Source organism: Pelmatolapia mariae, linkage group LG23 (assembly GCF_036321145.2).
Source record: "Pelmatolapia mariae isolate MD_Pm_ZW linkage group LG23, Pm_UMD_F_2, whole genome shotgun sequence".
Taxonomy (NCBI): Eukaryota; Metazoa; Chordata; class Actinopteri; order Cichliformes; family Cichlidae; genus Pelmatolapia; species Pelmatolapia mariae.
This window is the reverse complement of record NC_086246.1, coordinates 1330529-1357032: the sequence shown is the minus strand read 5'-3', so window position 1 is coordinate 1357032 and position 26504 is coordinate 1330529.

The following is a 26504-nucleotide window of genomic DNA, read 5'->3' as shown; positions in this document are numbered from 1 at the left end:
TTGGCAGTTTTGTTCAGTAACATTTGAATTATACTTTATTGGTTGATGACTCGAAAATTATACCGACTGTCATTTGAATCGAGTATTTAGGAAAATCAGAGAAAAATATCATTTGCATAATAATTTGGGACGCAGTGTACAAGTAGAGTAGCTACATGGCTGTGGACAGGAATGATGAAAGGTTGTTTCTCCTTTGTCTCGGTTGAAGCATGCTGGGGCTGCCCACTGACTCTTGAGTGTTTGTGGTCATCAACAATTAGGCTTAGCTTCCTCAGACAAATGTTTTTGGGGATGACTTCACCTTTCTCCAAACAGGACACTTTCACTTGGTATGTATCCCTTTGTACACATCCAATGATGATATGCTTTGCTTGTGACAGTATATCTATTTCGCGAGGCTTCAACCTTTGCAACCTTCCCCATTGCTATCCTTCTCAGAAGACTTGAAGGACATGAAGATATGGATTAGGGAGGCCACATGGAGAAGTGTTCAAATCGCTGAGACCCCATACTGCTATTGGATTTTGCAAAAGCAGTAATGTGGCTTCTAACCTCTGTAATCAGGAGTCTGGATCAGTGAGGTCATAGGGCATATTATTTTACTCAGTTGGATGCTATTTTATGAAGCCTCAAGTTGGAGATGGCAAGCATGCCTTGGGCTGCCTGGAGAAGACTGATAGCTGCTGTTGCAGATGGCAGTGACTTGATGTCAAGAGATGTATTCTAAAACACTTCTTCAATTGGGAATCAGAGAGGAGAAACACAGTTTTACTTGTATACAAGGGTAGCACAGAGCACCCGTAGTGAGAGTGAGGGCTCTGTGACACGCGCTCTGAGACTGCCCTGGTCTTTATTTATGCATCAGTGGGTGTTTGTTCCTTACATTGGAATGTGGATGTTTAGGTGTCTGTGTGTGTTTGTGTGTGACCCCATAAACGACTTCCCTAAACCTGCAGGTCTGGAAAATCCAACAGTTCATCTATATGTAAAAAAGGCACTTAGAGTAAAACTGACATACTACGTCTATCCTACCGTAAAACAATAAAAGAAGGTACAACTTTTCCCATGCTCCTAGGATGTGCGGGGGGGGGGGGGGGGGGGGGGGGGGAAATGCCAGAACACTGTGGAATGCACACAAACCTCCTAGGATGAGACATTCTTTCAATATACCATCAACTTCATACTTCTTAACGCAAATGATTACATACAGCATTCTACCATAAGTAAACTTATATTATTAAAAGATTATACTGACTACTAGATACAATTTTATATTGACACTTGAGTTCCTGTAGTCTTCCCTGCTGACAAAACTGTGAAATATTTGTTCAGTATCTGCTGTGATTGCTACCTGTTCATGCCTAAACCACATTAGTACTCCCAGCAGACTGTTATTTAAATCTGGGCCTGTCAACAGCACATTATTCAAGGAGATGCCAAGATAAGGAGCGCTTGAATCAAACACGACTTGAATCTGGCCAGGCTTGCATGCATGGTAGATGCCAAAACTGGGCAGGTACCAGCATTCTCGATTATTGAGAGCTGGAGCTGATTCAGCATGATCTCAAACAAACTTATTCTGCATGAACAAAGAAAATATCTCCTCATCTCAGGCTTTCTTTCTAGAGTTTGGAAGAGACTGGTAAAAGGAGTCACAGCTTGTTCTCTGTTGTTAGGCAGCTGTGGTCTTGGCATGTGAAAGGGAAGGGGAACTACCCAGCTGTTAGCATCGTCTATGAACATCTCATTATCCATCAACTTAATGAACCGTTTGTCATTAATAGATGGGGCAACCTCATTGTTATTCTGTTCCTTCAAAAAATTTGTTGCCAAGTGAATGATCAGCAGAATTCTGAAACAAACCCTGTCTTACTTTCATCCTCTTGACAGTCTAAGAGTTGAGAGGCCTTATGATTGTCCTTGCTGTAAGCTTCTCTTTCAAAAGTAGGTGGTTGGGACATGAACTGAACTGAGAGTAACACCCTTTCTCCAGAACATTAGTCATCAGAACATCAGGCATTTAACTGCTTTCGGCTTGTGAGCTGCACCCAAACCGAGTTCTCCAACTAGCACCCAGCCAAGGTCCAGCTTTTGGGCATAGGATGCATTGTTAGGCCCGTTGCGTTGGTCCCTTACTTTATGGACTTGTAATACATCAGAAGAAAGAGAATTTCTGCATTTGCCTCAAATTCAGGGTTGAGATGAGCTATAGACTTTAGGTAATCGTGAGCAACAAATCCAACTCGTCTTCGGCCAGATAACTTTGTGACTCCCCACATGTGCGCAGCATGTAGGGAGAACCAATACCCTTGAGGCCAAACAGGTCAAGAATTCGGACCAAGACCTATTGCTCAGGTCATCAAGTATGGAATAGACCTTTATAGATCTCTCTGGTTGTCCTTTAGAATGCACTTTTATGCAAATTTTGCATCAATGTTGAAAAGCCATGATTTGAAGTATCCGGTGTGAGTTTAAAAAGTCTCTTTTCATCCAGTGTATTCAGACCTGTAGGAACCTGCACAGGAAATTCCATGGCTTCCAAATGAGGAGTTCTGAAAAAACTAACAGGATTGTTTCTGCAGGAGCCACACAATATGTGTTATCAGTGAAACTGAGAATGTCTTCTGAAATGTCTACAGGCTGCAGGCAACGATCTAGAGCAAAACCTCCATTGTTCAAATCACTTTCTGGTTCCTCTGGACTCTGTTCCTCTGGTTGTTCATCACAGGATACCATATTGATATCTTGTTCACTTTCACACAAAGTTTAAAACATATGTGCATCTTTTTCATAGTTGTCAATTTCCATTAAATCTGCTTCATCACAATCATCACTTCCCATGCTGGCTTCATCACTGTTGTCTTTGTCAGGTAATGTTGGATCACAGAGCAATGTATCATCTCTGATAATATCTGTGTACTGTGGATGAACCTGTTTCAGTTTAATCAGGGCTTGGATAAGTTTAGACCAGGTGACAGTCTGGAACAGCTGATGGCTTTTGTAGCACAGTCGTCTTTTCAGTTTGATCCTCATTACCTGTGATTGGCTTCTGAGTCTGAGTAAACATTCAACTGTTTGTTGGACCTCAGATGGTACACAGACCACATTACCACATGTAAGTCTTTGTCTGCCCTTTGGAAGTTTAATAATCTTAACAAATGGTATGCATTTGGCAATCAGATGTCTTTCCAGAATGTTGACATCACACAGTTCAGCTGGAATATCCTGCAGTTCTAAACCATTGACAGCAGCAAGCCTTGGCATGCGTCCACTTTTGAGGGAACTGTGACACGTGTGACAGATATACTCCTTTTTTCTCTCAACAGGAAAGCTGCAGTGATCATTACACGTTTCATCACACACATGAACAAATTTACCAGTTAGACACTGCTGAGCTACAGTTTGGTGTTTTGAATAATTTGTTCTTTTGCAGATTTTCACCTGATTAGGAAAAGAAGCTTTTAGAGAAACAGTACAAATATGAGATGCTGCCAACTTAATGTTTGAATTGAAACATGATATGGCCTCATTCATTAAACTGTTCTCTGGATGACACTGTAAACTCTCAGCTGGTTGATGCATCTGGCGATATTTTCTTTTTATGTTCATTGCACATGTGATATTATGCAACAGTCTACAAGAAAAACCGTTCCAATATTTTATTTTCATTCGTTCTCTCATATTGTCCTTGTCTTGTTGCTGAAATTGTCTCTCTTCTCCATAAAGTTTAGTGACGTAAGATTGTTTTTTCTGTTTAAATTCTTCATTTTCTTTATAGAGAATATATGCATATGACCTCATGAAAGCCTTATGTTTCTCTCTGAATCCAATTGAACTTCTGTAATTTTTTTCTTCTACGCTTATGCTGTCCTCGCCCTGAGTCTCTTAGTTTCACCAGCTAGACAGCGAGATAACGATGCTCCAATAACCAGACTTATTTTCCTTTTTGCGCTGATTTATTGAAGAGTGGCCTCTGACCATTGCCTTCTCTTTGACCATCGTAATACTGAAAGTACAAAATACTGTATTAGCTAACTAACATTGTAAACTAGCTTGTTACACTCTTACTGCAAGCTAACAAGATGAAACTTTCAAATGTACAAATTATCGTACCATTTTTACACAAAACAAAAGATAATAATTATTTTATCGTCACTCCTACTTACAGACATATCTTGTCCACGGCAACAACATTTTAAGGTCCGTATCAGCTTAGAACGATAACATTTCGGCATCATTTTCCGCCATCTTTGATTTCTTCTTCACGTTCTCATTTTTTCCCTTCCCAAAGTAACCAAACCCATATTACAAAGCAGCCACTAGAGGGAGCTCTAGGACAGTTTACAACTATAATATCCAGTTTAAGTTATAAAAGGCAGAACACTCCCCGCCTGGTACAATACAATTGTACCACTACAACAAACTTTTCTAATAAACATTTAGAACATTTTTTGGCTATTACAAACACACTTATTTATCACTTGATAAAAGCCAAACCATATCAGCGATGGGTCTCAAAAACACTTTTTCATTTCCATCTTTCACAGTCTTTACTTCTGCTTTTCGAACCTTATTGTCCTTGCTCTCAAATGTTTTTACAACTTTTCCCATGGACCAGTCATTTCTGTGTGTGATAGCATCTTTCAATAACACAACATCACCAACCTTTATGTTTGTTTTCTCATCAGTCCATTTTCTCCTTTGCTGTAGTGTTGAAAGATATTCACTTTTCCATTGTTTCCAAAAAGAGTCTGCCAGACACTATACTTGCTTCCATTGCTTTGAGTAGAGGTCTGGCGGTCCAAAGCTTTCTGTTGGTGCAGATAAGGCATTGACCTTTTGTGTAAGGAGCATTGCTGGAGTGAGAAGGTTTGGTTTGTCTGGATCTGTTGAGACTGGTACAAGTGGTCTTGCATTCATTATTGCCATTACTTCTGCCATGAATCTACTTAACACTTCATGCGTGAGTTGGACATGTACGGCTTTCAACAGAATACCATCTAGGATGCGCCTTGCAACTCCAATAAGTCTCTCCCACGATCCACCCATGTGTGACGAGTGTGGGGGATTAAACAGCCATGTGCATCCTTTCTCTTGCAGGTATGAGTTTAGTTCTGTGTCCTTGTGATCAATTTGCAACTCATTGCATGCTCCAACAAAATTTGTACCTCTATCAGATCTGAGTATTTGAGCAGGTCCACGGATACAGAAAAATCTCCTTAGCGCATTGATGAAGCTGGATGTTGACATTGATTCAATGAGCTCAATGTGCACAGCTCTCGTGGACATGCAGGTGAAAAGCACAGCCCAGCGTTTACTGTCTGCACTCCCTCCTCTGAAATTTATTCATTGATTAATGACCTGCAGAATCTCCTTATCATACTAAATGATTCATAATTGTCACTTTATGCTTTCTCCATCTTGAAAGTGATTACTGTTGGGAAATCAGTTTTACCCCGGTTCTTTTTTATTCCTCGGGCCTCCAGAGATGGCACCGGACCCAGTAGTCATTTTTACAAAAACTTTATTCATCTTTATTCATCTTCATTTAAGCATGCACTTCTAGAAGGGAAGACGAGGCCGGTGTCCCTCTGCAACAATCTTCACCCCTTTGTTAGTCACAGCCAGCTTTATAGGAGCGACCCCATCATAAAACCCCCATAGTGTGCTGCAAACTCTGTGTCTGTGTCTATGTGCACAAGCACATGAGTGCCTGTGTGTGCACGTACCCGCGTGTCTATGTGAGTGCACGTGAGTGAGTGTGCATGTGGATGTGTGAGTGTAACAGTTAAAACACCGTGGGTGTGTGTCTCTTCCTAGGGGCCATAAATACCATCTCCCTTCCTGACAAAAGTTATCGAGTTACATGTTGAGACCCCCACACAGGTATCCTCCGGGGAATTTCCACTCAGCATTAACTCCTCTTTGTCTTACTTTCACAGTTCAACTGGGGAGGGTCTCCTAAGATCTACTCCTAAGTTCATGACACAGTCAGGCCTTGATTTATATCCAGGGCAGTGTCAGTGTCCCTACCATAATTCTACATTCTATCTTAACACATTTCTAAACTCTAAAACAAACTAAACATTCCATCATGTCTAAACTCTAAAATAAGCTAAACATTTCTACATTAAATCCTTGCATTACATACTTTAGGTTCATTTTCTGCAGGCAGGTTTCTGAGAGAGAACAGACAGATTTAGAATATAACATGCAGCATTCTATAGGTGGATACATAAAAAGATAAAAAATTACATGTATGTGCTAACTTTCTAAACACTTTGTTACATTTATGATAAAGTAGATAAAATACATTTGTGTCGGCGTTTGCTCATTATTTCTTGTCTTTAAATTAACATTATCTGTGTGTGTTTCAGGTACTGCGCTCTAAAAGACTAAAATGAACCAACATTGCAGCCATGGGTCATTGTGAGCATCACAGGGAAGGTTGAAGCCGCCCACTGCACCTGTATGGCCGGAGTCGCGGAGACCTGCAGCCATGTTGCTGCTCTTCTGTTTAAAGCAGAAGCAACAGTGTGGATCTGTGACACAAGGACTGTTACAGATGAACCTGCATAATGGGTTTTGCTGGGTAATATGACCAAGATACAGCAAGAGGTTGGCCATATGATAGACTTCTCCTTTTTTGAGGACGGCTTCTTTTACCTGTCACTACTGATGGTTTATTTATGTTTTGGTCAAGAGCCTTTTAGGCAGCTGAAGAGGAGGAGTTGTCACAGCTATTGGATACTTTGCTGGAACACAGTAAAGCTGTGGGTTGTGGGAATGACCCATAATGTTTTATATAGGGGTCTAGATTTATGCCTGTAGTGCACTGCCATGTAAATAATTTGCATTTACTGAATATGTACTGACTGAGTACCACTGTTCAAAAGTTGAATAAAGAAACAAATTTATTTTTGCCGCTTTTTTAATTTTATAGAACTTTATAGAACATCACATCAGTTACAATGCCATTTATAGTTTATAAAAGACAATGTTTACACAAAATCATGACAGTGTTTACATGATATCACCCACTACTAACACCACTTAATTTAATGTATCTTTTGAAAAATTACCCCTATTTAAAGAGCACAAGACTTAAGAATATTTAACAGGAGCAAGTTTCATTTTCCCTGGTTTTACTATAACACTGTTCACCAAACGCAGCAAACCTTCACCATCTTATCCAGAAGGGTCACCTCTTCACCCTCACATGGAAGAAGTAATTTGATTGGCATGGTGGTATGTTTGAAGCAGGTCCCTTGTGTAGCACTGGAACCCAGTCATGATGTGTTTCATCCATTTCATAGGCTGGTTTGCCTGTAATAATGTAATAATTAATTAGCAACTCTATAAATAGAAGGTAGTACTGCAAAATCACTCAGTAGGATGTTTGTTCTAATTTGCTATGACCGTAGAGTGCATCGTTAATAAAAGTAATAGGCTATACAGAGTGATATGAAGATATTTAGAACTTACTAGAATGAAAATGTCTGGAGCACACCACCAGATATTTGGAGATGGAAGAGAACTACATATCAGCTCGTCACACAGCTGCTATCCAGGCTAGACGCCTTCGTTTGGTAACATCCGATACACGAGCTGCCTCATGTTGCTTCCAGGTGGGGAAAGAATGAAATGACAAACCCTTTTTAAGCTTATTCTCTTGCCGGTCGTGCGATCGAACGGCGGACAGCAGAGCAAGAACGAACCATGGCTGTTGTGTGTGCCTTCGCTCCTTTTTTGCTTGCGCTTTGGTTGGACCCGGAAAATGGCACATCAGGCCAAAATCCTTTCCACAGCCACCCCCGTGACATCATGCTCCAAAGCCCAATTTGGTGGTTTGATTAGCATCTCTTTGGTCAGCAGCATTTTCAGTGTGAAACTTAACAGGCTGTAGCTCATAAGTGCAGGCTGGGGTGATGCTAAACATTCGGTACGAGCCTTTGAGCCTGTCAACCATGTCGTTAAGACGTGAGAATTTTAACATAACTGCAGTTCCACCACTTAAACCTAGCGACAATGACATTCCTGTTGGCTTAGGTGGGTGAGGGTCAAAATATGCGTATTCACCAGAAGTCAGCCTGCAAACTGTGATCACTGTTCCTCCCATGACTAGCAAAGCGTAGCGAATGTCTGAATCCAAATGCTGTAGTCCCTGTTCAAGGCTCGGAAGGTGATCTGTAACATCAAATGTGTCATAACAAACAAATTGTGAGATGTCCACTTGGTACTCAGGTCTGCGGCTGGTGACCACTGTGGGAAGCTCAACGCAGGCTAGAAGCACACTGTTCACAAATCTCAGTCTGGCATCTGAATACACGGCATGGCCTTTGTCCAACACACGGTTAAGATCTGCTCTAGTAATGAATTCATCCTCATGTAAGAATGACAGGAAATCAAACTGTTAGCCATGCATTGCTGATTCCTGTACTCTCCATGGTTAGCAGAGGCCTGGCTTCGGGACACACAGATGCTACTCACTAGTGGGCAACTTTCAATGGTTGCAACTTATACATGAGACGGTCCTGGAGCTTCTCCATCATGTTGCGTTTGCACAGTTACCTGGGGTTCAGTCTGGATTACCTGTTGTACAGACACTGAACAAACACCTCTCTTTACCACATCTGCATAAGACACTGCGGCTGTCTGAACACTGCTCTGTACTTCTGAACTGGGAACAGTTGTAACAGACACACACTACTACCTGCTCACTGCTCTGAGAAACATTTACCTGTTCTCTCTACTTTTGATGTCTAAGCTCCTGGGACTGCGGCCTTTGACCTTTTCTTGGCATACTGTTGAAGAACAAACTGGAGCTTATACATATTTATACACAAATGTAAACAACTCAACCTGGAAACACTGAAAAACTAATGACTCTTCAAGTTACTATTAAATCGGAGAAATGTAAAATTATACTAATGTTAAAATAGTTCTCATAAATATATAATACGTAATAGATGTAAAAAGTTGACTTTCATCCAAACTCAACATAAAACATATTAAAATGTCTCTGGAAACACTTGGGTCGGTTTTATTGTAGCTTTTTTCAAAAACAGAATATTTTTACTACTTCTAATTTTAAACAGACTGGTTAATTGATTAGATATTAACTTCTTCAAAGGGACATGCAGAATAAATGACAACTAGACAGCAAAAATTTCAGAAGAAATTTTAAGTGTGCCTATGCCCCTGCCAATGAGTGTAGTTTGCCATTCATAAGACTACAGGGAGCAAAACTCAGCAGAGCAGCCATTCTCCACCATAAACTATGGTAAAAACAAACACCACTCGCGCATCACAGATAACAGCTTACAGTCTTGCGTAAAGATGAAGTGACTTCGTACAGCCCCGATTTGCAGACGCTGTGCACACAGGTTCATGAGTAAAAGTCCCATTGTACCACGGCAGACACGACGATGTTTGCATGAACACGCTTTGAAGCATTACGTTATGGACCACTTTTCACACATGGTTGGTTTACCCACACAGCCGGCTGTAGCTTTTCAACTCACAGCCCGACACACACCCAAAAAGCAGCCGAGACTATGCCCGAGAGGCGTGATTGCAGATGCCGCTCAGGTGGGTCCACCTCCCCTGCAGCGGCACTGCAGACCACGCCCCGCCACACACATCAAACACGTAAAATAAATATTTATGCACTTTCGCATTCACTTTTTGTTTTTTGTTACTGTGTTTACACAGTGTTCTGAATGATGAACAATGGTCTACAGCCAATCGTGTGTATTATTATACAAACTTTGGTTGTAAGATTCAGATAACTATTTAATAAAAGCTAAAGAAAGAAAAGTATATCTTTGTGTCCACCTTTCTGTGTTAATTACCTACCGGGCCCCCTGGCAAAAGCTTTGCTAGATCCGCCCCTGCACAGTTACCAGCTGTCAGCTACACAAAAAAGGAGCTTGGTGTTTATTTGTCTCTCAGAAACAGTTCAAAACTTCCCTTCAACTCATGTCACCTAAAAGGTAAACCTGTTTCTCCATCACCTGTTCAGCTCTGATGATTCAGTAAGGACATCTCCTGGTTTGGACCAGCCCTTTTTTCAGCTGTGACTCCAGCAAACATCAGCTGATACTAGAAATTAAAAGCAAATGAATTCTAACAACAGCTTATCAGGCTTACACGTGCTGCTGTTGTTTAGCGTGATAAACAAGAGCGAAAAGCCGATCGTTGATCAGTGTCATGTTTGAAGTTGCAACAGGCGAGAGAACCCAAAGAGAGTGCAGTTCATAACTTCTTACCTGAAATTCAGTTCACCTCACGCTCCTGCCTTCGGTTTCCCTAATCCACGATTGAGCGCCGCGTTAGCAACCACCGGTCGATCGGCGGTCGCCTCGCCGCCTCGCATGTCTCGTTCGCGGCATGTCCTTTCTGTCACACACCGGTTGGATAGCTGCCCTCTGTTGTAGCTCCACCACCAAACAACTCAGTTATTTTTTCCACATCGACCAGCATCATCGGCTCATATAAACGAAAAATAAGTCCAGCTAAAACACAGACCCTTGGCGAGCGATCGGGTGAGCGATAGGGTGATGAAACGAGAGTCAGCTGCCTCACTGTAAGCCAAGCCTGGGTGCTTTTTCATGAAGCTACGCTAGCGGCGCTAGCCAGCTAGCCGGCTATCAGCAACACGTAAGAGAACTGTTGCTAATATGGGATGCCTTGATAAAACGAGCAGATATTTGAAGTTTACACACCTACATTGTCGCGTGAAAATATCTTAAAAGTTTATTTTGTGACCTAGAAACACGAATAAAAGACATATAAAACAAACTGGTGTCCACCATTGTTTACTCTGTAGAGGCGTGCTATGAATTGTGGGATATGGAATTTTCCACCAAGCATACACCCTTTAGGCCGTACTACTCCCAGTATACCACTAGAGAGAGCCAACACACCACAAATAAAGTCTGTTTATATGGTGCGAAAAGCAGAATCTATCTCAGGAGCCTAGAAATTGGCCTATATTTGGCCTAAAATGTAATAACTTAGCAGAACTGCAATATCTTAGAGGAAACATAATACTTGGCAGAAATACAATAGCACAGCAGAACTTAGCAGAAATATTGTAACTTACCAGAAACACGATAACTTCTCAAAAATACAAGAATTTAGGAGAAATGGTATAAAATAACAGAAAGAATACATTTAGCCAAACATTCTTAAACATTACAGAAATACTATGATTTAGAAAAACAGTACAACATAGCAGAAATGCTGTGATTTACCAGAGACACTGTAACAAACTACGAATATTGTAATTTTAAATAAATACTATGTTTTAGCAAAAATACTCCAGTTTAGCACAAATATTATAATATAGCAGAAGTACTATTCTATAGCAGAAATGCTATATTTAGAAAGAAAAAATATAATATAGTAGAAATAATATGATTTAGCAGAAATCCTACAATATAGCTTAATAACAATGATTTAGAAAAGATACTATGATTGAGCAGAATAGTAATAACTTAAGTGAAAATATTGGAAAGGTAAAATGACAAGCTGAATAAAAAGGAACATGGTTAAATTCGCTCAAAACTAATTTTTTGTTCACCTGTGAAAAAATAAAATGAGAACAGCTAACAGATACACACAAAATCAAATATGGATACACAAATGTACAGAGAGAGACACACACAGGGTCTATGCCAGTCAACCAGTCTGAATATATTATATTTTTATCCAACAATGAGATGCTGCCCTAAAAAGGGTCTTTGTGTGTGTGTCTTTCTTTCTCTCTCTCTCTCTCTCTCTCTTACGCACACACACACACACACACACACACACACACACACACACACAGCAGCAGCATCAGCAAGTGAACAGGGGCTGTTAACAGCATGTTTCTAGGTCAGTCAAACAGCTGTGAGCTTCTCAATTTGAATCCACCAATCAGAGAGGCTGTGTGCTTTTTCCCGCCAAAACTGGTGCACTAAGTGCAGGCTTTTACGCAGGCATCACAGAGAGAGACAGGATTTTTGCAGTGTATTTCCCATAGTGAGAATTCCCCTCAAACAAACAGCCATAAATTCCTAACCGTAGGGGCTACAACAGTCATTCTTAGGCCGTTTTATTCAGAAGACATGGGGGAATCTTGAAATGTTGACCATTTAAAATAAAAATATGCAATATTAGAGATATATGACATAGATGATTGGTTGGCTTAGAACCCACGAAGGTCCCAATATGCAAATTTGAATGTGTCAGCCCTCAGATATAATTGGTTGTCTTAGAAGCCATGAATGCCCCAATATGCAAATTTGAATGTGCAAGCCCTCAGATATGATTGGCTGGCTGGGAAGCCGTCCAGGTCCTGATATGTAAATTTGAATATTATAGTCCTTACAGAGGACTGACTCCCTGGGGACCTGGTAGAAATATATAGAAATACAATGATTACCCAGAAATACTGCATTTAGTAGAAATACTATGTCTTAGCACAAATATTATAAAATGGCAGAAATACTATAATTAAGCAGAAATATTATATTAAGTACAAATCCTATAAAATAGCAGAAATAGTATGATTTAGCACAATGCTGTATTTAGCACAAATACTGAAAAGCAGCAGAAATGCTATGACGTAGCACAATAGTAATAACTTAAATAGAAAAATTGGAAAAGCAAAATGGACAGCTGAAAAAATCCTGAACATGCTAAGGGTCCCTCAAATTTAATTGTTAAATGAAAAACAAAACAGCAAAAAAAGTATAACAGTCACACAATCACAAATATGTACACATATAGAAACACACATGTACAGAGAGACAGACACAGGATCAAATTCAGTCAACCAGTCTAAATATATTGAATTTAAATCATACAATATGATGCTCCCATAAAAACTCTCTCTCGCCCTCTCTTTCTCTCTCTCTCTGTCACACACACACACACACACACACACACACACACACAAGCAGCAGCAGCAGCCAAGCAGCCTGGGAGCTGCTAAATTTGAATCCACCAATCAGAGAGGCTGTGTACTTTTTCCCGCCAAAACAAGTGCACCTCTTTTTACACACACGCAGCACAGAGACAGGATTTGTGCTGTCTATTTTTCATAGTCAGGATTCCCCTCAAACAAATGGCTATAATTTCCTAACCGTAGGGGCTAGAACAGTCATTCTTACACCGCTTTGTTCAGAAGAGATGGGGGAATCTTAAAGTATTGACAATTTATCATTAAAATATGAATTATTGAAGATATTTGACTTCTAATACACCATAACTGAGTAGAGGCGAAGCGAAAACTGCCTTGACTTGCCCTCAAACAACGCTTTGTAACTCTAAATCTATTTTGAGTATCGATATCATTCTTTCACCGTAAGAGACAGCAGTCTTTGGTGAACAGTCATGGAAATTTTCAGGTCTGTGTGGAAATCCATCAAAAAGATATGACGAGAGAAAAAAGTGCCTCATTTCCAGAGTTTGAAATCTGAAGAAATCTGAGCAAATGACGAATTTCCTACCCTCAAACAAGTCTAACTCATTTCAGAATGGTAATAGGTAAGGAACAAATTCTTGAATTGTGAGCGTCAGGAGTGTCTGAAGATATATGGGGACAAGCCTCATGTCTTAACTTCGCTTCGTTCTGGAGATATGACGATTCGAATATGCCTCTCATGACAGAAATCAAGCGGTGATTTTGAACAAACTCTCCATTGACTTTGTATGGAGACTTTTCCGACCTTGTGTTGGTCTGAGGAGATTTGCCAAAATTCTATAAATCCCACAACAATGACAGTGACATTTTCTGAAAGCCAGCAAAAATACCTACGTTTTGATATATAATTTGTGGAAGTTGAGTGAAAATTGAGCAAGTAGCAAGAAGTTGTTCGGACATGAAGAGAAGACTGCAAAACCTTCAGTGGCACAGTGGAAGCCAAGACCATAGCAACCATAACAACGCGTGTATTTTGTGAAAAATCACAAAAATGAAACTCAAAACTTTAAGAGGCATAAAAGTAAAACGGTAAAAGATTTGAAAACGTTGACTTATACCTGAATAGCCCCATAATTTGACAACATTTTAAAGTTTGAATGGTTGTTCTAGGTGAAAATATGAGGAAGTAGTTAAGTTTCAAAAACAAGCAAGTTTTAGCAGAATTGCAGAAGTTTCCCATTCCTTTCCAATGGGACAAATTAAAGGAAAAAGCTTAATATTTTAAAAAGTATAATAGTTTAAAATACCAAAAGATATAGCCGGAAAGGGAAAAATTAGCAGAATAGTTTAAAATTTGAACGGTGAAAATCGGCTGAAAATTGTGGAAGTAGATCCACGGCGAAAAACGTACGGAAACACCCGGAATAATAATAATAAAGATAAAGAATAAAGAGAAACAGGAACTCAATAGTGTGGATGCCTCCAGCATCCACACAATAAAGAGAAACAGGAACTCAATAGTGTGGATGCCTAAAGCATCCACACAACTAGAAAAATTTGCATTTCCTGCGAAAATGCAGTGTGGATGCTGTAAGCTGAAGCTGTCTGCTGAAAATAGTGGAAAATAGCTGAAGAAGCTGAAGAAATCAAAGTCAGTGTTTAAAAAGTTGTTGAAATTTTAATAACTTTGCAGAACAAACATCAAGTTAACAAAAATGTAATAACTTAGCAGAAATGCAATAACTTAGAAGAAACATAACAATTCAGCAGAAATGTTGTAGTTTACCAGAAGCTACAACTTAGCAGAAATGTAATAATTTAGAATAACATAACTTAGCAGAAATGATATAATTTAGTAGAAAATTAATAACTTGGCAGAAATATTTCAACTTACCAGAACTGCTATAATTTTGCAGAAATGTAATTATTAGGACAAAACTGTAAACAGATAACAGCTGAAAACGATGAAGTAACCTCAAAGTTACTTGTTTAACTGTGAAAAATGACCAGAAAGATTAGAAAAGGAAAAAAACCAATTCAATTCAATTTATATAGCGCCAAATCACAACAAAAGTCGCCTTAGATACAGAGAAAAACCCAACAATCATATGACCCCCTATGAGCAAGCACTTTGGCGACAGTGGGAAGGAAAAACTCCCTTTTAACAGGAAGAAACCTCCGGCAGAACCAGGCTAAGGGAGGGGCGGCCATCTGCTGCGACCGGTTGGGGTGAGAGAAGGAAGGTAAAATTGCAGAATTTACACAGTTGGTGAAATGTAAAAATGGCAACAAAAAAACCCCAAACAAACAAACAAAAAAACCCCACAAACAACATTTACGTAATAAATGCACAAGATGATTTGATGATAAATATGGTACCAATCTACAAAATACTGTCAAAATGAAGTCCACATTGTGATATATTTGAGGTGTGGAGAGTCACACAGCTGAACAATCGATGTGCATATTTAAAGAAACAAGGATCAAATAAAGAACATTGTTGTGGAATAAATTACAGTGAAAAATAATCACTGCTTTGTGTTAGAGAGTGACTTATGATGAGGTATTAATCGGGTTAACTTTACCTCTAACAGCTTTTCACATAGTGCTGTGACCAGGGTGAAATCCATCATAAAGTAACTGTAAACAGTAGAACCATTAGCATGAATGTTATGGTTCTACTCTGATCAAAACTCAAGTCAGCTGTGTGACCTGATATAAAATGATAAAGAGGAACACATATAAATGACCTTCATGAACTTTTCAAAATGACTTTATATGTCTGACCCATTATCTATATATATTAGAGAAGATGTGGAAAACCACTGTTAGACCTACTCTATACTAATGTAGTTACTGACACCCCACACTAAGGCAGGATTCATACAAACACACATTATTTATTCTCTTAAACATTTTCTTTTTTCACATTTTGAGATTGTGTAATTTCTATAAAGAATATGTGTAATGGTTCAATAGATATAGTTATTTAAATGTCCATAATAATCACATGATCATTTTTGTACATCCTGGAATTCAAGATTTAGAGCTGTGTGTTTGTATGAATTCAGCTTGCTGTACTTATAGACTTAGATATATTAATCCACTATTTACCCAAACAAATTACATTGTTTGGGTAAATAGATTGGGTTTGTCCTACAAAAAGAGTTCAGTTTCATATGTCTGATATTGTTAGTTAAATCTGGTGACACAAACACAGTCAAACATTCCTTGCTGGTGTGACATGTGGTCCTTTTTGCCTTTGACCAATGATATGCTGGTTACTTGGACCAGTTTAGTATTTGCTGTCACAGAGGAATGTTAATCATAAATCCAAAAGACAAAACTGAAAAAATATGTTAATTGCAAACATGTTTTTGATTAGTAAAAGGACTGAAATTACATTGAAACTGTCACATTAAAGCCTCATTGTAAATATCATGACAAACAGATGTTTTACACAGAGCTAACAAAGCTCCACCACATCCGATCACTGCATATAAATGTAAAAGAAAACAAAAACAAAAAAAATCTGATACTACCCCAAGAATTCAATGCCACACTGGAAACGATGACAGACTTGCAGCCCTCTGTCTTCCTGGAGTGAGGTGCCTGATCAGTAGCAGTGAGTTGACAGAAGTCTGTGTCTGTAAGAGTGGTCAAACACTGATACTCTGTCCACTTGCGTAGAGTCTAAGAAGCTGGAATGCAGGCACAGTGTACGAGCTTGTTCTAAAAAAATAAAGAAAAAGGAACATTTTATTTGTGTTAAGGCCTAAAAACTACAAATAAGTTATAAAATGGAAAATTTTGAAATACCTTATAGGTGCTGCAGACCACATAACCAGAATCCAGAGCAATCTCACACTCACATGATGGTGAGGAAAGACTTGAGCTCTGCAATGAGGTTTGAATGTCTCAGTTGGGACACTGAAGAACTTAGAAGACAGCAATACCTGCACAGAGAGACAGAGTAGAAAAAGCATAGATTTGTAATCCATAATGAGAATTAAAACTCAAAAAGTGTCAACAAGTATAATCATTTGAGTGTGTAATTCTTTATGCATTAAACAGGAATTAAAGTAATTAATTGAATTAAAGGCAATTTAAGGCAGTTCATAAAACAGCAGTCTCCTTGTGGCATGTAGTTATCTGTGCAGTCCAGCACTGATGGATCAGGTTTGGCTCAGCAGTTCATGAAGATGGTGTTAAGATGTTGTTGTTTCAGCGGAGGATGGTGAAGCTTGAAGGTTTTCCCACAAAGGAAACAGGACTGTGTGTGCCCTGTCTGAAAAAATACATCTACAAAACATAAAGTGCTTTTAACACCACCCACCCACCCATCTCAGCCCCCAAGTGTCTATGTAATGCTGGTATGGGGTGTCAGTTACTAAATCTAATTAGTGAATCAGAAAGCGGGGGCTACACCTAAAGCCCCCGCTTTCTGATGTCTTTGTTTATTAGCAGCTTTTTCCAGCTGCTCAGAGAATTCTGACTTGGCCTTTATCCACCCAAACCCAAACCCACCCGGATAAAGGCCAAGTCAGAAAATGGATGCAGAAACTTTCCATGTACTTCTAAATCAGATTTAATATATATTCTGTAAGCTGTAAAAATGTTTTTCTCTACATAATGTATCATTATAGAGATCTCTGGTAGCCTAAAGATAGTTTAAAACTTTTAATATTTTTTTTACCTGTAAAACATGATAAGCAAAACCTCATTCATCCCAATAACATTTGATTTTACAAAATTTACTATAATCAAGAAAATATAATTGTCTGTTACTATTCTTGTGACCCATAATAAATACCTGCATTTATCTGGGATTTATTTATTTACTATTTCATATTTGAAAGGCCTTTGAGGGGAAGCTCTCGTTTGTTGAGATACATACGTCAAAGTAAAAAAAGTATCCAAAAAGGAGATGACAATTAACATCCATGAAAAAATGCATTAGTAGATTTAGTCATTTAAAACATGAGAATAAAAAATAAATTATGTCCGTTTAATACTTTTTGCAGCATTTTTCAGATCTGAGGTTCATGATAACAGAAAGCAGATCTCCCGGCTCTGCATGAAGTACAGCCATGATTTGGTGAAATGATTAATAACATTGCAATAAGAAAGGGTCTTCTTACAGACAGAGTAGGGAAGACAATATGAAGAAATAAGATTTTTCAATGAAAAATCTTTTTCATGCTCTACAATCAGTAAACTCTGTAGCAAACATGATCTGTAATTGTTTCAAAACTCACCAGACGATTTCATGATTCTGCTCTGGCTGAGAAATAAAAATGAGGTCAAGCAGGGTGTTCTTGTCTGTAGTGGCAGAAGTGATCAGCTGTGAAAACCCTCTCGACTGAAACTGCTCCAGAATCTGTTTTCTTCCACCCTGTAACTGGTTCTCATTAAAATCTCCACACACAATGATTGGGTGACAGTCCATTATTTCAAGTGAATCTAAAAGACTTACCAAGTTTTGCATGAACGGTGCCAAACTGTAGTCTGGAGGTCTGTACACAACCGCAATGAGCGCAGGGAATGGAGCCTGAACCTTCAACACTAAAAACTCAAGATCAGTGACATTATGCAGATACTGTTTAACCTGAACCTGAAAATGATTCCTCAAATACACAACAACTCCACCACCACTTCTGCTGGCCATGTGAGGAAAGTTTGTGTAGGACACATGTCTGTTGCGTTTGAACATTGTGTAGCTGTCCAAATGAAGACTGTCTGCAACAAAGGAGCCTTGGAGGTGAGACTCTGTGAGACACAAAACATCTGCTAAACACATTTCATGATGACTCTTGATGTCACTGATGTGAGATGGTAAACCCTCCGTATTGTGATGGATCAGTGTAAGTGTGTCAGGTCTGCTGGCTGTTTCTCTGACCTGAAGAAGAGGCATCATTTCCTCAACACTGGCTTGTCTCATGGTTTGGAGCGCTGCAGTTACCTCGGGATTGGCATAAATCTTGTTCTCATCCAAGTCCTGCAAATAGAGTCCACTGAGAGACGTCACCCTGCTGAGAGCAACATAAGCCATACCTGGTTCAAAAATGTTCTTCATTGAAACTACAGCTGTCTGTGTTGTAAGACCCTGGGTTTTGTGGATTGTGCAGGCAAATGCTAGCTTTACGGGAAACTGTCTGCGTACCGCTCCTTTAAACTTCAGACTCTCCTCTGCTCTCTCAATGTAAACCAGATCATCAGATGCTGCATTAGCACTGCGGTTGTGTCTCATAGGCTGCCTGTTGTCCATTCTGAGCCCCAGTTTAATTATGTGTCCATCATTTTCAGATCTCACCACCTTTATCAGTATACCAAAAGCACCGTTGACCAAACCGTTTAGTGTGTCCAAGTTTCTGGTCAGCATCACTCGAGCTCCTTCAGCAACATTCAGGTTGTCGGGTAAATCATTTCGCCCACCTGTAAATGGTTTGTCTCTTCGTGCCATTCTGCCTGTACATTTATCCTTCTGGAAATCGTCTGCAGTGATGATTATGATGTTTGAATGAAGCTTCTTCAGGGTATCTGTGTTGTGGGATTCAACATTCTTGTTGGTGGCATAAATGTGTAAGACCTCAGTTGGACATTCTTCTGGTGCAGTCACGGCCTGTGACAACAAATCTTTGTCGCACTGAGAAAGCTCATCTGTCTTTTCTTTCACTCTAATCCTGTTCAACATCTCTGCAAAGGCCACATCATCTTTCTGACGCATGATCTCGGTTAGAGTTATCATCTGAAAATGTTCCCGCCAAAGGTCAATCTGTTCTGGATCATAAACACAGAGAGGTTTAGACTGTCGCACTGGTGGCAGCTGGTAAAAATCTCCAACAGCTAAAACTGACATTCCACCAAAAGGTCTCTGAGTGCCTTTGATTTGTTTCAGTCTTGCATCCACATAAGCAAAAAGGGGTTTTGAAACCATTGAAATCTCATCAATAACAATAATTTCAGCATTTATATGCTCAGATCTGACTTCATCCAGTTGGTTACCAAGTCCTTGAATGGGTGGTTTCAGACTTCTGGGTAGTTTCAGTAGAGAATGTAATGTAGTGCCACTGATAGAAAAAGCTGCTGTACCGGTAAATGAAGTCAGTAAAACAGTTGGATTTGATATGTCAGCTTCTTCTGCATTAGCAGGCAGTCTGCTCAGGATCTTTGATGCTTCAGAGTGAATACACTTAATCAGATGTGACTTTCCAGTTCCTGTACCACCGTTGACATACAAGAAAAATGGATCTGGGTTCAAACCACAAACGCGCTGAATACACCAGTCTCTAATGGCATAGAACACGCAGGCCTGCTTCTGGTTCAGATTCTGATACATTACACGTACCACAGCTGGATCGACTGCAGGTTGTTCTCTGATGGCTCTGATCTCTGTTACAGCATCATACTGACGACTGTAGTCGGGGACATTCTCCTGTTCGATCTCATCATCAGAATGTCTGTCAGGAAGATTCTCATCACATTGCAACCTCACAACTTCAGATTCAGGAGCAAGATTACACCATTCATCAATCACAACATCCCTATTTTGTTCAAACTCTTCCAATGCACTCTCAATATCCTCAGAGTTCTTCTCATACCTGTCTTTATTTCTCTTGACAATCCTTTTCACAGACTCACTGTGGTCTGAACATGGAAGTCGCACAAAACCTGAGTTGTAGAAGGACTGATAGGTTTGGAACCCTTGTGGTTTCAGTTCCTGCTCTGATCTGTGTGGAAGGTAAAGTCTCAACAGTCGTCCATAATATTGCTCAGGATCTTTTTCCTCTGAGCAGTGGTAATACCTGATTATAGCCGGTTTATCATTCTTTCGCCTTTGTACAAATCCAAGCTGGTTTAGAAGAGGAAGCACATCTTTTCCTTCATTTGGACCACTCACCAACCGGCACAAGGCAGCAAAATCAGCCAGGGACATTTCCTCATATTCTGGTGTCTCAGGTCTGCATTTGTATTTATCACTCAAACTTGTCATCCAAATATTACAACTGTCATGTGTTGTGCTTTCCAGGTAGCTCATGGGGCGACTCATTTTTACTGGGTTATCATCTGTTGGTACAAATACAACACTGCGGGAACATTTTTTCATTTTTAGGCCACAGACTCGAGTCACACACTCCTGTGCGCTGATTTCTCTCTTTTTTGAATAAGCCTGCATCACAGCTCTCATTTCATCACATTCATTGACCGTGTTCTTGTCAGAGTTGTCAATAACTGTCTTCAGGTATTCAGAGAGGCCAGATTCTTTCTTCGTTATATATTTACAGAGGTATTCTATACATGAATAGGCATTCAATATGAACGAGACATCTAAATTAGAGTTCCAGGCTTCAAGCAGGCATGGGTTGTAATTGTTGATCCAACAGTCCTTTGGGTCACGTTTCAGAATAAGAGCTGTTTTCTTGTTTATGTCCTGGAGGCATTGTTCATACTCATTCATTGTCAAGTTGCATCGTGACAGAATCTGCTCTATGGTGAGGGAAGCAGCTTCAGGTTCCTTCAGCAGGTTCAACAAAGGTCTGAGTTTGGCTTTTGCAGCTTCAGTGTCTGAATCCTCATCCTGTCTCACAATCATTGTTCTTGTGGATGGCGGTTTTGGAAACCCAAATCTACAACCCGAGTTCACACTCTTAAAGCATGTCTTTGTGTGGTTTTTGCTGTGCTTTTGTAGTTCAGCGACTTTTTTGTGCAGTTCAGGTTTTTTTTCTGGATCAGGGAGTTGAGCTGAGATGTATCTGTCCACAAAGTCACAGACAGTTTGGTCATCATCCACATCTACTTCTACCTTTTCTCGAATCCACAGCAACATGTGTATATGCGGACTACCTCTGTGCTGGAACTCAACTCTGTAAAAGTAATCAATGATCTCACCAAGGGGCTGTGCAGGAGAAAAAAGCAAATCTCTGAACAAAGCCTCAACACGTTTATCAAACATTCGCATGGTGGTTACTGGATTTGATCTTAGAATTTCACACTTTTCTGACCAGTCCAGGGCTTCAAAATCAACCTCTTCACCTTGCTGTCTCTTTATTGCTTGAATCACTTCAGGCCATCTCATCTCAGCAGCAGAGAAAGTGACAAAGAACTGAGGTGTTCCTATTTGACGAACCATACTGAATAGATCTTTGGTGGTTTTCTGCCAGTAAGCTGGAGTTCCTCTGGGTGGCTGCATGAATCTGATTGCATCTTTATTTCTTACCAGCTTCTCTACTTCTGTCTTATTTTGTAATATTCCTGATGTGATTTTGCGTCCATCTTTGGTCATAGTTTTACCTTTCCTTAGCTGTATTGTCGTGCTGGAATTAGCCAAGTGTATTTCAGTGACAAACTGTGAGAAAAACAGGTAATTTGTATCTTTAGCAAATCTTTCATCAATGTTGAAAAGCCTTGACTTGAAGTAAGCACTCGGTGTGAGTTTAAGACGTCTCTTTTCATCCAGTGTATTCTGACCAGTAGGAAACTGCACAGGAAATGCCATGGCTTCCAAATGAGGAGTTCTGAAGAAGCTAACAGGATTGTTTCTTTCTGCAGGAGCCACACAATATGTGTTATCAGTGAAAGAGAGAATCTCTTCTGAAATGTCAACAGGCTGCAGACAACTTTCTAGAGCAAAACCTCCATTGTTCAAATCACTTCCTGGTTCCTCTGGATTGATTTCCTCTGGTTGTTCATCACAGGATTGCATATTAATATCTTGTTCACTTTCAGACTCACTTTCACACAAAAGGGCATCTTTTTCATAGTTGTCAATTTCCATTAAATCTGCTTCATTATAATCATCACTTGCCATGCTGGCTTCATCACTGCTGTCATCATCAGGTAACGTTGGATCACAAAGCAATGCATCATCTCTGATAACAACATCTGTGTACTGTGGATGAATCTGTTTGAGCTTACGCAGGGCTTGGATCAGTTTAGACCAGGTGACAGTCTGGAACAGCTGATGGCCTTTGTAGCACAGTCGTCTTTTCAGCTTTATCCTCATTATCTGTGATTGGTTTCTGAGCCGAGGTAAAGAGTCAACTGTTTGTTGGACTTCAGATGGTACACACACCACATTACCACGTATGAGTCTTTGTCTGCCCTTTGGAAGTGGAATAATCTTAGCAAATGGGATGCATTTGGCAATCAGATGTCTCTCCAGAATGTTAAGATCACACAGTTCAGCTGGAATATCCTGCAGTTCTAAACCATTGACAGCAGCAAGCCTTGGCATGCATCCACTTTTGAGGGAACTGTGACACGTGTGACAGATATACTCCTTTTTTCTCTCAACAGGAAAGCTGCAGTGATCATTACATGCTTCATCACACACATGAACAAATTTACCAGTTAGACACTGCTGAGCTACAGTTTGGTGTTTTGAGTAATTGTTTCTTTTGCAGATTTTCACCTGATTAGGAAAAGAAGCTTTTAGACAAACAGTACAAACATAAGATGGTGTTGACTTAATGTTTGATCTGAAACGAGATATGGCCTCATTCATCAAAGAGTTATCTGGATGAGACTGTAAACTTTCAGCTGGTCGATGCATCTGACGATATTTTCTTTTTATGTTCATTGCACATCTGATATTATGCATCTGTCTAAAAGAAAAACCGTTCCAATATTTTACTCTCATTCGTTCTCTCATATTGTCCTTGTGATGCTGCTGAAATTGTTTCTCTTCTCCATAACGTTTAGTGACGTAAGATCGTTTTTTCTGTTTAAATTCTTCACTTTCTTTATATAGATTATATACATATGACCTCATGTAAGCTTTATGTTTCTCTCTGAATCGAGCACAAGTTCTGTAATTTCTTCTTATACGTTCCTTCTGCTTTTCTTTGAACATAGGAGATTGTCTATAAGATTCTTTATATGTTTTTCTCATACGTTCCTTCTGCTTTTCTCGGAAAATGGGAGATTCTCTATATGTTCTTGTTATACGCTCCTTCTGCTTTTCTCGGAATAAAGAATCTTCTTTATACATCCTTATCACACGTTCTCTTTTTCTCTCTCTAATTTTAGCACTATCTCTATAGATTTTTCTCAAATGTTCTCTCTGTTTCTCACTATATGTAGCATTCAGTTTATACAGATTATTTTTGTACACACTCTTTTTCTTACTGTGATCAGAATCGTGAAACTTTCTACTAGAATCCTTTTTCTTTGCCTTAAAGCTTTCATCAAAAGTGTACATCTGTCTTTCTTTCTTTTTCTCATTTTCCTTTCTCTGTGGTAGTTTTTCTTGGACCAGTAGTCGTCTCCTAATCTTTCTCCTTTCCTGTTTATTACGCTTCAACAGTTTATGTGAGAGTTCCTCTGTTGTCTTGGTTAATCAGGAGGCAGTGTTTAAATCATTCTGAGGAACAGAAGCTTTTGTTACCTGAGTGTCTCTTACAGAAGATGCAGAGGTTTCTATTTCTAAATAATCAGATGGACAATTGATCAGCTCAGCAGCTGGCTCATTTGAATAATCCACTCTGGATGACATCACTTCAGTGTCTAAAGTGTCGGTCACAGTTTTCTGTGTCTGCTCAGTGGATTTTGGGGTTTCAAATTCAGGTTCATTTAAAGCTGGTGCTGGAACAGTTGTAGCTGTTTGTCTGTTTTCATCAGCATCTGTTTGGTCAGCTGCGTTTTCACTGTGAAACTCGACGGGCTGTAGCTCATAAGTGCAGGTTGGCGCGATGCTAAGCATTCGGTACAAGTGTTTGAGCCTGTCAATCATGTCATTAAGACGTGTGAATTTTAACATAACTGCAGTTCCACCACTTATACATAGTGACAATGGCATTCCTGTAGACTTACGTGGGTGAGGGTCAAAATATACATATTCACCTGAAGTCAGCCTGCAAACTGCAATGACGTTTCCTCCCATGACTAGCAAAGCATAGCGAACCGCCCAGATGCCCAAAGGTCTCAAATTCCCGTTTCTGTGTGTACTTACCTGGTACAACAGTATATCATAATGTCTGGGGAGCCGTTAACATAAAAGTAAAAAATAATTTACTCAGTATGACTTTTGGCAAAATGAAAACTTTGGAGACAGATGACTTCCCATACAGCAGTGTCTACATATTTCAGTCAAATATGGGGCATGTTTAATACACACCCCGCTAAATCTACTATAAACTTAGCATGGCCGATATTAGGGCCTAATTAAAAATGTAGTATGATGATAAGCGAGATCTGTAAGTCTGGAAATGTTTACATAGACTTTTCTAGGATTTGATGACTTTTGATAATCACCAATAGCTGTGCTCACTCACAGCACTACACTGAATCTCCTATGTAGAGAAAAATTTCCCAGCACTGCACCTCAGACAAACCTTTACTTACCAGACTTGAGACGTTCAGAACAGCAGTCTAGAGAAAGGAAACAATTCATCAGATCACTGTTTGATGATTCAGACTGTTTAGCCTCTTCACACACAATCCAATTTACTATGACATAAATTAACTAGTAAAATCCTCAATTACTTTAAGGCTTTATGAACTTACTGTAGTGTAAAGAGGAGATAAATGAACTGCAGCGTCTCAAATGGCTTTAGCATGTGTAATAAAAGCATTATTACTACAGGCACCAATATTTGTTGGCACAAGTGCAGGATATACCAGATATTTCCTACACAGAAGCTTTGTGGCTCCAACATTTTCTACCACAAGTCAGTGCTAATAAAGTGTGAAAACCAAAACTTTTAAAAATGTAAGATACAAAGTAATTATATAAATCAGAAGCAACAGAAAACCTCATGTCTGACGTGAATATGTAAATCTTAAAATACATTTAAATATTAACATGTTACAATAGCAGAGGTGCACCATGTTTTGTAATTAAAATTAAATGTCTTAAAATATTACACTAAAAAGTCCTTTCATTGTGCTCGTTGCTAGGAATATTTATGAATTTTGCAGTGTACCTTTTTGGCAACCTTTCTATTTAATTTTAAAACACATTATATTCACTAAATAAGTAATAAACCAATTGGACACACTGGCTGTAATGTACCTAACAATGTCCACTCACACCTCTGGTTCTCTTCGTTTTTATTATTGCTTAACTGTTAAAGCTATTACTTATACCGAGTGAGGCAAAATACTTCTACAGTGTTCTGACTTTAATTTAATACATCAGCAGAATTTGAGAGACAATATAAATCAATACCTGTGCAGCTCTTAAGTGTTTGAGCAACCACTTATACTGACTCTCCTAAAACACTTTAATTGTTTTGTCTGCTACTTAAATCCACAAACATAAGGAGAAAATGAACCACCGTATTAAGACATCTGACATTTAGCTATGTTTGGATTTGATGACCCATAAGAAATTTAAATCATACATAAATGGGCTATTAAAATTCAGGGACATTTTCAGGGACAGTCAAGAGGCCCTGTGTGGGGGCTTTGCTGCTACAGGTCACAAATCCTGTGTTTTTGCCAATCAGTAAATGGAAACATATCACAAAAAGTCAAACTACTGTATGTAAGTTGCCAAATGTGCTTGCCAAATGCCAGGTTCATACTGCTTCAATTACAATCACTGTTTACTTACCAGCAAAGGCAAAACCAAAGATCTCTTTCACTC